Here is a 15305-nt window from a genome sequence, read left to right as displayed (position 1 = left end):
TCTCGGGGGTCAGAGCGATGGAGGATGTCGACTTCTAATAATTCCTACAGGCTTTGTCTTCCACCATGGAGAACCGTCTTTATGTGATGCAAGTTCCCACTGAAGGGGAATTCCTGCAGATTGTAAGGCTCTAGTCCATATGAGCTGGCCCCAGATACCACGGCTAGGTCCACATCCCAGACAGAGCAGAGCAGCATACATAGCTGCAACAGGCTTGAATAAGGACGCTGGTCGGTGGATAGTAGGACTGTTGCTTGGTAGTTTTAAGTGCTGGGCAGCTGAACTCCACCATAGCAACTCTCTCACTCCCCCTCCTCAAAGGAAAAGGGGGAAAAAATATGATGAAAAGGGCTCAAGGAATTGTGATAAGGACAGGGAGATCACTCAACAATTATCGTCCTGGACAAAACACACGCAGCACAGGGAGATTAATATAATTTGTTGCCTATCACTAGCAGAATACAATAGTGAAAAATTAAAAGCAAACTTAAAACCCCTTTTACCTCCTATCCACCCTGCTCTACCTCCTCCTGCCGAGTGTTGCAGGGGAATGGGGAATGTGGGCTGTGGTCAGCCCCTAACACTTCATCACCTGCTGCTCCTCCACGGTCCCTCTCTGCCCCTGTTCCACGCGGGGTCCCTCCCACGGGATGCCGTCCTTCCCGAAATGAGCCTGCGGGGGCTGCTTACAGGCCACCATTCTTGAGGAACTGTTCCGATATGGGTCTGTACCACAGGGTCCGTCCGTCAGGAGCAAACTGCTCCAACCTGGGTCCCCCACGGGTGGCAGCTCCCCCCAGGCCCCCTGCTCCTGCGTGGGCTCCTCTCCATGGCTGCAGCTCTGGCCTGGGGCCTGCTCCTGCGGGGGCTCTCCACAGGCCGCGGCCTCCTCCAGGCCACATCCACCTGCTCCAGCGGGGGCTCCTCCACGGGCTGCAGCGTGGAGATCTGCTCCGTGTGGGACCCGTGGGCTGCAGGGGGACAGCCTGCTCCACCAGGGGCCTCTCCCCAGGCCGCAGGGGAACTGCTGCTGTGAGCCTGGAGCACCTCCTGCCTCCTGCTGCACTCACCTTGGGGGCTGCAGGGCTGGTTCTCTCTCCTTGCTCTTCCAGCTTCTGTTGCACAGCAGTATTTCCCCCTTCTTAAATCTGCTCTCCCGGAGGTGCAAACAGCATCGCTTATAGGCTCAGCTCTGGCAAGCGTCGTGGCCCTTCTGGAGTTGGCTGGAGCTGGCTCTTATCCGACACGGGCAGCTTCCGCACTGTTCTCACAGAGGCCACGCCTGCAGCCCCCTGCTCCCAATCCCTATGCAGTAATTACAAAGCCTCTGTGCTTTGGGCTGTCGTGATCCTTCTGCAAGTGCAGGGTAGGCGCAAGGTTGCTTTGCATTTCCAAAAGGAGTAAGAAAGCCTCCAACCCCACTGGACCTCAGCCACTTGCAGGTTTCAAGCAACACTCCCCACTTTCAGTTATCTCCCTCCCATGCACACAGTGGAAGCAAGGTTGAGCAAACACCTGTTTTGAAAATGTTTATATCAATGAAGAATAAAAGAATTCTACTACCCCCAATCTCTCTGTGCATCCAAGGCAAAAATCGTGCATTGTTCTGCCTCAACACTGTTTTCAGACCAAATTTGTCAAGTCATCTAGCAGAGGATTTCTCTCTTGTTCACTCACTAGCTTATTAGAGCACCAGTTTTCATAGGTGATAGAGCAAATTCCTCAACTGTCTGAAGGGACTTGATCCCAGAAAACTTCAAAACTGCAGATGACTCATGATTTTCTGGTGAAGCATCTATTAAATTAGAGCTGTTCCCCTTAGGGCACAGTGAGACAATGTGAGAAGAACCCTGTATCGCACTGATTGAGGCTTTATAACTCTACAGAATTGTCAGCCAACAATAAATGGAAAGTGCAGGAGAAATGTTCTTTCTTCCTCCTTGCCCTGCCATACGTTAGCGGACAGCTTGTGGTGGGGTATAGGTTCAGAGCCTCGCAGAAGAAGGATTTGAACCCAGGCTCTCCACAGTCTGCACCACTGCCTTCCTGAGGGCTTTTGACTCTTTTTTGTTTGTTTGTTTGTTTTGTTTTGTTTTTGCTTTTGTGGATGGTGTCTAAGTCTGGGGGAAAAAGAACCAACTGTGGGAGGAGGGAATGCTACTCCTGTCTGTGATAGTGATGATTTCCGGACAGTGGTAGCAACAGAGCTTCTGCAGGGAAGAGAAAATTAGAGGCAGTCTCTGTTGCTATTCCACGTACTGTGAGTACTGTGTGCAGTTTTGGGCACCACAGTATGAGAAAAAGATATAAAACTGTTCGAGAGTGTCCAAAGAAGGGCAACAAACAGGAGGGTCTCTTTTAACAGGTGTATTGAGATTTGTGGCAAGGTTTTGGTAGCAAGGTCTGGGGCTGCACTGTGCTGGACACAGCAACAGATGCACCATAGGCCAAACTCAGACAACAAGCCAAGGTGTGTTGCCTCTAAGAATGCACAGAAAATATTGGATGGAGAGAGCTGGAGAGAACAAAAAGAATGAGGAACAACAGAGGGAACATCAAGGTCATAGGAGGAGGAGAAGTAGATGCTCCATGGTGGAGCAGATATTCTTTGAAACCTGTGGAGGATCCATGCCAGAACAGATGAATATTCCTGATAGGGTCTGCAGCCTGTGGAGGACCCACACTGGAGCAAAGTAGAAACGAGAAGAAAGGATAGGCAGAGAAGAACTGCTGCACATTAACCACAGCCTCCTCCTGTGCTGCCCATTTCCCCAGTGAATGGACTGAGCGAGATCAGCAGGTGGAAGACAGGTGCTTGGAGTGAAGTTGAGCCCAGAAGAGGAGGAGAAGTGTTTGTTACCCCTATGTGGTTTGATGTTTGTCCTTTTGCTTCCCAACACCTGAACTAGTAATTAAATTTATACAAATTAATGGGCATGAAATTAATTTCCTCAAGTTAAGAGAGATTTTTCCACAACAATCATTGATAAGCAATATCCCTGTCTTTATCAAAGCCCATGAGCTTTCTCGTTCCTTTTTTTTCCCGATTTTATCCCCTGTCCTGCTGAGGTGGGCAGGAAGTGAGCAGGTTACATTACATCCAACAGAAGCTCTAACACATTTTTCATTGGAGAAGTAGACTTTGAAATGCCAAACACCTTTACATCTCTAAATATTATTTAGATACCACATGTTGTTAATCTTTACAAGTAATATTGCATGTTGTTAATTCTTCTAACATCTAGGCTATACATTCAAAATGAGTTATCTAATAAAGTCTATTTATTAAAAAATATATAAAAAACATATAACACATATTGTGTTATAAAGCACACAATTCCCTGCCAATGACAACAAAAAAAATCGTCTAATTGAGCATGCAGTTTTCATTAACCTGTTTTTTTTCCAAATACACAACAACACATACACATGTACGTGATGTTGGTTTTTTTTTTTCATCATTTCTCACTGAAGCAATACCCATCCCGTATTGGATCTGTGTCATTACTCTAAGTTTTGTTTCTAATGTACTTGAAAAACTTCTTAACTCTACTGATTGCAACAGTGGATTTTTTCCTACTGATCTTAACTCCATTTATCAATTACTTATTCCCTTAAATTCCTGCTTTTAAGAGATCATTAGGTATTCACCATCTCTCACTATAATTTATAGCTTTTCTTTTCTTTTTCAATAGTTCAGCCCTAGTCAACTCGGAGTTGGGGAGCAGCAGCTTCTATGGAGACACTATGCTGAAAAAAAAAAAAAAAAGATGAGGGAAAAGGAATGTGGGACAGACAGATGGGGCAAGGGGGGTGGTTTGACCAGGATACCTTGAGGGTCTGGGAAGAGAAGAAATGGATGGGTGCTTAAGAGGTGAGATCGCTCTTGGCAGCATCACAGCCTGCATACTGAAGAATTGTGACAAGCAGTTTAGAAATGTGAGTTATTGGTGGTCTTCTGTTGATCTGCAGCTGTGCTCCATGGCTATAGCTGTAATTTCAGCAGTTTGCTGTGTAAGCCGCATGTTGCCACTTCATTGATCAAGGCAATGCTGTTCAGTTGCAGGGAAGAGGGGCAAGACACAGGGAGAAACAGAGGGAATGGAGAAAACTGTACAGTCTGGATATGCACAAGTAGCAATAAAATCAGTGCTGGACAGAAAGAGACAAGACAGACAGACAGACAGAAAGACAGACAGGAAGAAAGAAAGAGAAAGCAAGAAAGAAAGCAAGCAAGCAAGAAAGAAAGAAAGAAAGAAAGAAAGAAAGAAGAGAAAGAAAGAAAAATAGAAAACCCCACACACATAAAAATGAGAAACATCCAGGCATAAAAGGACATAAAACAAAGACAACTGTCATGATGTGGTATGATAGGATCTAGGAGAAAGCAGAAATCCAGCAATGCTGTCTTTCCTACTCCTCAAAACCAATTCAGTTGACAACTATGAATGCTTCCAGCTGGAAAAAAATGGAAGAATGAAGTGGAGGACTCCTTGCCATCGCTGTGTTTCTGGAGCGCACCTCTACCTTTCTGCCCAACAGGGGGTGGTTCTTGGGAGATAATTGCAGAATGTGAAAAAACATGACCAAAACCAGAGGACCCATCTCCACAACTGCATGATAAAGATAAAAGACATCTCTAGATGCAGACCTTAGAGCTCCAATTCACTATGTCCCACTACTGGAAGTTATTTTTATGCTTTGTTTTTAAGGCCACTGGCTGCCTCCTCCCTTATGCTCTCCATTCCCCCTGTTGTCCTGTCTTCTTTCTCCTGCATTGCTTCCTTTCCTTGGTGGACCTTGATGAGATCTTTGATATTGTGTTGTATATATATGTGCGAAGGCAGTATGTCTCTTATTCTTTTACACTGCTGACTGCTACCCCATATACCTCTGCAAGTTTTCTTACAAGGGATTAAGAGAGAAAGGCCTGTGCCTGGCAGAGGGAGCAGTGAATGATGATCTAGCAAAGCAGTCTATCACAGACAGACGACACTGGCCCAGAAATCCTGCTTGAAAATTTGGTGTACATGAAACTGAGACAGAAATTGGAACTTTCGACCAAACGCTGTAGGTTAGAAGTTGTTTTAGCTGAACGTACTGGGCACGTATTTGAACGCAAAAGGTAAGGTATTGTTTTGTTCCTGTAAGATCTGAGTGTTTCACACAGCACTCCAATATCCTCTCTTAAGTAGGGGAGGCAACCATAAAATGCAGAAGCTGGCAGATGCACAGGATGTGAGGTACTATCAGTAGAGAATTTGTTCCTAATATATATTCTAAATCTAACTTTTCAGTTTAAAGCGGTTACTCCTTGTCCTGTCGCTCCAGGCCCTGATAAAGACTCCCTCCACAGCTTTCCTACAGGTTGCCTTTAAGTACAGGAAGGCTCTCCCTGGTGTCGCAGTAAGCTCACCTGTTACCCAGGGGTCACAGTTATTTCCTGTGATGGGAATAATGACAAGGGTTAATCTATTGCAGGTGATTTCATACAATTATAGAAAAGCTTTTGTTGGAAAGCACCTTAGAGGTCTCCAGATCACCCCCGTACTTCAAGCAGGGCCATTTTTAAAGCCCTGTCATATTGCTCAGGGGCTTGTACAGTCAAATTTTGAATGACCCCAGCAAGAGACCCCACAGTCTCACTGTGTGCCTTTGCCAGTGCCTAGGCAGAGTGTGCTTCCCCTGCTGGTCCTGGTGAGATGAACTGATACAAGTTTTGAGAAAACAGAAGTTTATGCTACCGCATGAAGTACCCTTTGTAACATTTTTTTTTTTTAACCTTTACCGTTTCATATCTGAAATTTGAAATTCATCAGGGAACTCAGCCTGGCACACAGTAAAACTGATGGCAGATACTTCACAATATTATTTGAATTTCACGTAAATAGAACAGACTAGCAACTTACTTAGGAGAAGTAATACAATTTTAGAAATATTCAAAACCAAAGGCATTCCAAACTAAGTTTAAGTTCAGAGGAAATCCAAAGGAAAAACTAATTTTGAAACTAATAATCAGAGAACATAATCTTCTACAAACGATAGATTTTCCTCCTGCATTGGGTAATTTTGATCTGTCTTTAATGATCATCTCAACATGGCTTTGACACTGAGTATTTTGCTTTGCCACTGCATTAAGTCTTCTTCTCATGTGTGGTAAATGTCCTGCTCTCATGGGATGGGCCTAGGAGACATACGCACTGTGTCTCATGATGCTTGGATATCATCTTAAATCTGTGAGAAGAGGAAAGGTCTCACTGCTTCCTGAACAGGGAATTGGATGTCTGCAGTTGAGAACCCTCTGTCTAATCTAGAAACGTGAAGGAAGGAGTTTGCTGGATTGCAAGTGACAGTGAAGAAAGCCACAGATGACATATCGAACTGATTAAAATGTTATTTAGCTCAGGGCATGGCTAATGATGTGGAGCTGGAATAGTTTGACGATTGTAATTACACTCACTATCATTGTTATTTGTTTACAGGATGGTAATGCCTAAAGGTCCTGCTGGAGCCTGAAACAAGGTTGTGCTGGGTGCTGCACGTGCATATATCAGTGGCGATTTGAGAGCTAGTGATACAAACAGACAAAACAGAGATTGAAAGGAGAAACAGAGGGATAGAGATAAGAAGATCTCCCTGCAGGTCATTTAGGGTAACCAGCCATGAGTGCAGTGCATCCAGGTCTCCAGTGCTCTGCTGGCCCAGCCAGATGAATGGAAAACATTGCAGCTTTGGAAAAATAGTGTTTCTTCTAATTCTTTGGCCACAGTTTTGATGTTTTAGGACTGCTTTTTTTTTTTTTTTTTTTCTTTTCCCCATTTGTGCTAGAAAAGGTGAACTTTTCAAATACCTATTCTGAATTAAAATGTCGTTTTCATTGTTATGTTTCTGTTTTGTTGGCACTATTCATAATGACTTCTACCCTTCGGTGGAAGCAAAAGCTTATCATACCATAAAATTGGAAAGATCACAGAAAACTTCAGAGCTTTTGAAGAAAGGTGAGGAAAATCCATTCCCTGCTCTAGGCAGAGAGAGTGGCTGATTTCCAGAAAGGTAAATGGGCAGGATAAGGCCGCTTCATGTTCACTGATGGCCAGTTGTATGGACTGTGAAGATAATGGACTACCAGCACAAGAGACGGTGCCAATAATCTAATCCAATACGATCTATTTCAAGTGGTGGAGACCTGATACTCTATGACAATGTGAGGAAGACCTAACTGTCAGGCAAACTTTGAGATGATCATGTTCAGGATCTAAAACTGTTATGACAAGTGTCAACACAGGAAGGGTGAAACAAAGGCATGAATGTCATACAAGGACCGATAAATCTCAGGAAGGCTGGAAACCAAGGCAAATGGATGGAATAAGATGGTGCTTTGTGTTAGCAAGAAGCAGAGGATAGAGAAATTAAATGTTATGGGTCAGCAAAAGAGTGGTTTTGTGCAAATCACTGCTAAAGATAGACAGCCTTGCTAGCCCGCTCTTTGCTCTTAGCTCCAGTCTAATAGTGAATTATCTCTGTACAGTTATCAGACATGTAAACAATAATGGGAATTATGGGAGACTTTAACTTCCCAGCAAAAGATTGAAAGATAATTACCACTTATGTTCATACAGGTATACTATGTGATGGCTTTCTTCCCAAAAGTGAAAAAATACAAGACCGTTTTAGACTTGGCTCCTGTATGGGTTTAAATGTAGTAAAATTTGAATAAAGTGTGATCATGAGCTGACTTTTCTCATTTTACATTTCACGACAGACAAAACCAGGTTTAGAATGAAGGTTCTGAGGCTTAGAAATGCAAACCTTGAAATCTAAGGAAATGAATAATTGAGTCTGACTAAGCAGCTCTGGGACTTGAGTGCAGAGAAGGCATAGTTAAAATTCAAAATTCAAAGAGGAAAAAAGCGATGAGAAAAGGTATGTTTCAGAGGTTAAAAACTGCAGAAATAAAGTAAGAATGACCAAAAACCTCCTTCACATAGGAAATTAAACAATAATAGTAAGTGGTACTTAAGCCACAGAAACCAGGGGGAAGAAAGAGAACAAATTAGGACAGTTGCACACTCGAGGCAAAAATAGGTCAAAAGTTACTGATGTCTCAAATGCTGCAAATCTGATTTCCTGCATCTAACAGCAACAACAATGTGATGTTAAGGGCAGTGACAGGACTCCCATTGAAAAGGAGGGTAGGGCACTAGGCGCAACATCATCTGGGGTGAAATAAAAATCTATAGTGATTCAAGTGAAAAATGAAAAGCTGATATCTACCTAGCCTGTTAACAGCATTGGCACGCAGAACAACAAGTCAAGTAGGAAAAATGCATAACAATTGTGCAAATCGGGGATAGTCCCCAGAATGGGAGAGTAATAAATATACTTCTGTCCAGAAGAGGGTAAAGAGTCATCCAGACAAGTGTGGGCCTGTTAGTTTGACATCAACACCGTGCAAAGTTTTGTAGCAAGAACAGATAAGACCAGGGAAGTAGGGGGTAATGTGTAATTGACAAGATAATTTATCAGAGCTAAATTGTTTCCAGACAATTTAGTAGCTTTCCTTTGTAGGACCAGTTCTTCCCTACACAGGGGATGAACTCCATCTATTTCACTTTCTGTGAGCTTCTGATACATTATCTACGGATTTGGGCTTTGGGGCTGCAAGTGAATAAAGGGAATTTGCAATTGTTCACACTGAAGAGGGAATTACCAGCAAAGGCGTGGTTACCTATGGTAATTCTCAGAGACAGTTCTGAAACTGCAGCTGCTAAGGAGGCAAAGACTCATGGAGAAATGTAGGCTGGAAGGGACCTCTGAAAACCCAACCTCCTATTCAGGGCAGAGCTGACTTCAAAGTTAGATATGTTCGGTATGGACATGGTGGCTGAAGATTAAAAATTACACAGGAGCTTTGAGATTTGCAGGTGACATAAGGTTGGGAAGTACTACCAAGCCTGACAGAAGGCTATCGCTTGTGATTGAAATGGTTCAGGTGAAGTGACAGGTGATAATACAAAGCAGAGCCATTCTCAGAGATTCTCAAAAAAGGGTGATTTTTTGTCATGTTTGCTATATGGTAGTCAGGAGTTTAAAACAAACAAACAAACAAACAAAATGACAACAAAACCTCACGTTCATGCACTGTTAGCACAAGGAGGACTGAAAAAGTTAAGTGGTTATATAGTGTGTATGGCTATTCATTTTTTTTCCCCTCCAGTATGAATACACTGGACAAGGCAGCCCTGACACTCATTTGAGACATGAGGCACAGTTCTGCCACTTGTATTCACATTGAACTTAGGAGGAAGAGTTCACAAGACAGAAGGAACAAGTTGCCTATTGTCTGGAAGGGAATGAAAGGACATCATTCTGCCCAGCCAGAGGCCAGTTGAGAGAAGAATATGTTGTCTCTACGTAAATGAATTTCTTGAGTAAATATCAAGGAGAAATAGGAAATGTGTAAGTTGGGAGACACATCTGAAATGATGACTGCAGTTGGCTTATGAGCAAGTTTGGACAGGAAATTGGTAGAAACTTCCCATTTTAAGAATGAAGTGCACCATTGATATGAAGTCAGCATTCACCTAAGCAGTAATGGCCAACTCAAATCCCCCACAAGAAAGCAGTGGACAAACCAGAACACTAACAAACATGTTGGGGTCTAGAGTCAAACAGATATACCTAACTTTATTATACCTCAGCATCTGAGGGATTGCTTTTAGAGGCTGAGGGCTTGTACCCCATTTCCAATCACTTTCTCTGTGCCCCCTTCCCCAGAGAAAGAAGCTGCTTGGCTTCACTGCCCTCTGATTCAGCTGCCCGCTGAGGCTGCCCGCTCCTCAGCACCTGTAAGCAGCAGCACCTTCAGGTCTCCTCCTGCACCAGCAGCACATCAGCGTCTCTTGTTCCAGCAGCAGGACATCGGCGTCTCCCATTGCACCATGCAGACCTCCACGCCTCGAGTGCCACCAGCAGTACTCAATGCGAGCTGGACGCTCAGGGCACTTATGGCCACCCACCTTTGTGAGGTCAAAGGCTGACAGTGACTCTCTGCTGACCTCACACGGCTCTCGGGCGCCCCGATGGCAGAGGTTACGGCGCTAAGCTGACTGCCAGGAGAAAAGGCTGACATGAAATGGCTGCTCCACAATGCCAGGAGCAAGGTCTGCTGGAATGGGGGTTCGGAGGGGAGCTCGGCCTTGGGCCTGGGAACTGTGCCTGGGAGCCAGGGACGTCCTTGGTGTGCAGCTGGACGCCTGGGCCTGAGAAAGCAAGGTTTCTTTAGAGAGAATTGGAAGCATCGTCACCTAGTGGCTGTGTCAGGGGGACGAGAGAAATGCACAGCATCTCTTGGTTCCCTGAAGTGCACGTGTCCTACGCCCTTGGATGTCTCCATGATAGAAAAAGGGACTGATTTTTACCCAAAACAGAGCTCCTTTCTCTCGGGAGCTTCTCATGCTGCGTGTCCTCCTCTCTTTCTTGTATTTGGCTATGACTTTAGGCTTGTTCTTGCTACTCCTTAAGCAGACTGAAGCTTCCCCGGAACATCACATTAACTGCTTTTCACTACCTCTAAGTGCCTTTCCTCCACTTCTCATCTAATTAATTAGTGCTATCCTCTTCACGCCTGCTACAGAGGTATCTTTCCTACCTGGTACAAGCTAGAAGAGCTTAGCAGCATCCATACGTCTCTTTCCTTTAGTCCTCACAGTAGACTTGCTCGAGGTAATTTGTGTTGAGCAGTAATCAAGAGAAAGTGTCACCAAGCCAAGGCTGCATTTGCTTGTGCCTTATGGAATCCCTGCAGCTGTGTCCGCTCCCAGCTTCCTGTGTGCCCCAAGCATCCTCGCTTGCAGGGCAGTAGAAGATGCAGAAAAGTCCTGGCCTTAGTGGAAGCACTGCCCTGCAAGAGCTAAGACATCCCTCTTAGCAGCACGCTGTAGCCCCGAAATCCCAAAAAACGGCACATGCCAGCTACTGGGAAGGAAATGAACTCTGTCATTGTGATATACCCGCTCAAGGCCCTGCTCTTTGGCCCAGGTGTCTACGAGGCGGTTTTGGAAATGAATCCTGTTGTGTGACTCCGTTCTTTCTGGGTGCTACGTGCCCATAAAGCTTGCTTTTCAAGGCCCAGGAGGGTCTGCCGGGCACTGGCCTGGGTTCCCAGCCTGACCCACCTGCTGGGAATCAGGGAGGCTCGGTCGGTGTCTTGTGTTGGGTTTACGAGGACAGGTTCTGGTAGCGGGGGGCTGCAGGGGTGTCCTCTGTGAGGAGAATGCAGCAGCTGCCCCATGTTAGATAAGGGCCGGTTCCAGGAGGCTCCAGAGGGACCCGCTGCTGCCCAGAACTGAGACAAAAAGGATGATGTTTTGCGCCTGTGTGAGAGCCCACCTAAGAAAGGGAAAGAAACCTGCTGCACAGCAGCGTCTGGGTCAGGGAGGAGTGAGAAACCTCTCTGCAGCCCCCAAGGTGAGTGCAGCAGGAGGCAGGAGGTGCTCCAGGCTCACAGCAGCAGTTCCCCTGCGGCCTGGGGAGAGGCCCCTGGTGGAGCAGGCTGTCCCCCTGCAGCCCACGGGTCCCACACGGAGCAGATCTCCACGCTGCAGCCCGTGGAGGAGCCCCCGCTGGAGCAGGTGGATGTGGCCTGGAGGAGGCCGCGGCCTGTGGAGAGCCCCCGCAGGTGCAGGCCCGGGCTGGACTGGAACAGGCTCTGCTGAGCCTCTTTTGCCCGTGACGATCATTGTGGAGTGATCTCCCTGTCCTTCTCTCAGCCCTTGAGCCCCTTCCATCCTATTTTCTCCCCTTTCCGTTTGAGGAGGGGCAGGGAGAGAGCGGCTGAGGTGGAGCTCAGCTGCCCAGCTGAGGAAAAACACCACACCTGCTGTTCTTCGACCCTCAGCAACCGCACAGCATCTTCCTGGAAGGGATCCCTTTCCTTCACGCCTGACAGGCGCCGCCTCCAGAGGCTTGTGCCCCGTTTCCGATCGCTTTCTCAGTGCCCCCTTCCCCAGAGAAGGATCCCAGCTGCTTGGCTTCCCTGCCCTCCGATTCCAGGCTCCCGGAGCTGTTATCCCAGCATCGCAGCAGCCAGGTGACAATGTGCTCGCCTGCATGACAGCTGAAATCTTGTCCCATGTCTCGCAGCTCGCCCAGGGATGGGGATCACCTGCCTACTGCTGCTTTTCTCTCTTTTCTATTTTATAACAGCCTCCTCTTCCCTTCGATGGCCCTACATTGGGGTCGCCTGCCTCGCCTTCCTATTGCTCCTTCCCCGTCTTAGGAGGACTTTCTTCCCTGCCTAAATGAGATGACTTCTGCATCCATTCCTTCATCTTGTGTGTATTGGCGACTGATACGGCAACGGGGTAGTCCCCGGAGCCAGCTGTAGGGCCTGTCCCAGGGTTGGAGTGGCTGCAGGGAACATCACAAGGGTTGGAGGGGCTGCAAGTAAAATCACAGTTGTTGGAGGGGCTGCAGGTAAAATCACAGGGGTTGCAGGGGCTGCAGGTAAAATCACAGGGGTTGCAGGGGCTGCAGGTAAAATCACAGTTGTTGGAGGGGCTGCAGGTAAAATTACAGCAGTTGCAGGGGCTGCAGGTAAAATCACAAGTGTTGCAGGGGCTGCAGGGTGCATCACAGGTTTGCATCAGATCAACCAAAAGAAATTACGTCAGCTAGGGTCAACGTTTTACGCATTCTTCTAGTTATATCTGCGTGGCCCTTTTGGAAGGAGCCCAGATCAGAGCGTTTCCCGTTGTGGACTTCAGGCTCCTGTCCAGGTTAAGCGGTGCAGGTCGTTATTCATGCAAGGACATAGAGAGGTGGAGGATGGACGGGAGTCGTGGAGGTGGGAGCCCCTTTCTTGGAGATGATATGTGCCCATCCATGTGGGGAGGAATTACCTTGGCCTAATAAGTACAAGGTGTTTTCACACTTTGTGTGTTCCTTCAAGGCCTCCACCAAAGGTGTCAAGGTGAATATCAAACAGACCAGAAGAGACCCAGGAACTGGGCTAAGGAGGCAGTTGCTATAGGAACAGAGTGGCTCATGGTGGATAATATTGAATGATATGTCACATTCACAAACTCACTGCGCTGAGGCAGTGTCTCAAAGGAGGCATTAAAGCAAACCCAAGGAACAGAGAGTGAGCTGAGGCTGGGAGCTGACCTCCTGCTGCCAGCTGGTGTCAGGGCACGGGCACAGAAATGCACGTTGCATCTGTGAATTCTGGGGATCATGCACAGATTTCCTGTGTGTTAGCATGGTTGTGCTTGTGGCTGTGCTTATAGCCATGAGGGACACATAGGGCTGTATTAGTGCTTTTCCTGGGTTTGCTTCCCTGACAGGTGATATGCTAGAAAGCATGTGGCCCAATATTATGTACTTTAGCAGGAAAGTGTGATTTTCACACACAAACATAAGTAGTGTCCTCAGCTGCAAGCAGATCTCTGCCACCAAAGCACAGTGTTCCTGGGGTAGCTCTTTTCCATTTGATGCATACAAAGCAGAACAAAAACGCTGATGAAGTCACCAAAGCATAGTGACTAGATTTCCAGGGGCAGTGATTTCCTTCGTATCAGGGCAGACACAGATCCCTTTTGCTCATTTTGGAAATTATGTCCAAATCTCGGGGGTCAGAGCGATGGAGGATGTCGACTTCTAATAATTCCTACAGGCTTTGTCTTCCACCATGGAGAACCGTCTTTATGTGATGCAAGTTCCCACTGAAGGGGAATTCCTGCAGATTGTAAGGCTCTAGTCCATATGAGCTGGCCCCAGATATCATGGCTAGGTCCACATCCCAGACAGAGCAGAGCAGCATACATAGCTGCAACAGGCTTGAATAAGGACGCTGGTCGGTGGATAGTAGGACTGTTGCTTGGTAGTTTTAAGTGCTGGGCAGCTGAACTCCACCATAGCAACTCTCTCACTCCCCCTCCTCAAAGGAAAAGGGGGAAAAAATATGATGAAAAGGGCTCAAGGAATTGTGATAAGGACAGGGAGATCACTCAACAATTATCGTCCTGGACAAAACACACGCAGCACAGGGAGATTAATATAATTTGTTGCCTATCACTAGCAGAATACAATAGTGAAAAATTAAAAGCAAACTTAAAACCCCTTTTACCTCCTATCCACCCTGCTCTACCTCCTCCTGCCGAGTGTTGCAGGGGAATGGGGAATGTGGGCTGTGGTCAGCCCCTAACACTTCATCACCTGCTGCTCCTCCACGGTCCCTCTCTGCCCCTGTTCCACGCGGGGTCCCTCCCACGGGATGCCGTCCTTCCCGAAATGAGCCTGCGGGGGCTGCTTACAGGCCACCATTCTTGAGGAACTGTTCCGATATGGGTCTGTACCACAGGGTCCGTCCGTCAGGAGCAAACTGCTCCAACCTGGGTCCCCCACGGGTGGCAGCTCCCCCCAGGCCCCCTGCTCCTGCGTGGGCTCCTCTCCATGGCTGCAGCTCTGGCCTGGGGCCTGCTCCTGCGGGGGCTCTCCACAGGCCGCGGCCTCCTCCAGGCCACATCCACCTGCTCCAGCGGGGGCTCCTCCACGGGCTGCAGCGTGGAGATCTGCTCCGTGTGGGACCCGTGGGCTGCAGGGGGACAGCCTGCTCCACCAGGGGCCTCTCCCCAGGCCGCAGGGGAACTGCTGCTGTGAGCCTGGAGCACCTCCTGCCTCCTGCTGCACTCACCTTGGGGGCTGCAGGGCTGGTTCTCTCTCCTTGCTCTTCCAGCTTCTGTTGCACAGCAGTATTTCCCCCTTCTTAAATCTGCTCTCCCGGAGGTGCAAACAGCATCGCTTATAGGCTCAGCTCTGGCAAGCGTCGTGGCCCTTCTGGAGTTGGCTGGAGCTGGCTCTTATCCGACACGGGCAGCTTCCGCACTGTTCTCACAGAGGCCACGCCTGCAGCCCCCTGCTCCCAATCCCTATGCAGTAATTACAAAGCCTCTGTGCTTTGGGCTGTCGTGATCCTTCTGCAAGTGCAGGGTAGGCGCAAGGTTGCTTTGCATTTCCAAAAGGAGTAAGAAAGCCTCCAACCCCACTGGACCTCAGCCACTTGCAGGTTTCAAGCAACACTCCCCACTTTCAGTTATCTCCCTCCCATGCACACAGTGGAAGCAAGGTTGAGCAAACACCTGTTTTGAAAATGTTTATATCAATGAAGAATAAAAGAATTCTACTACCCCCAATCTCTCTATGCATCCAAGGCAAAAATCGTGCATTGTTCTGCCTCAACACTGTTTTCAGACCAAATTTGTCAAGTCATCTAGCAGAGGATTTCTCTCTTGTTCACTCACTAG

This window comes from Anser cygnoides, chromosome 18 (assembly GCF_040182565.1).
Source record: "Anser cygnoides isolate HZ-2024a breed goose chromosome 18, Taihu_goose_T2T_genome, whole genome shotgun sequence".
Classification (NCBI taxonomy): domain Eukaryota; kingdom Metazoa; phylum Chordata; class Aves; order Anseriformes; family Anatidae; genus Anser; species Anser cygnoides.
This window is presented reverse-complemented; position numbering follows the sequence as displayed.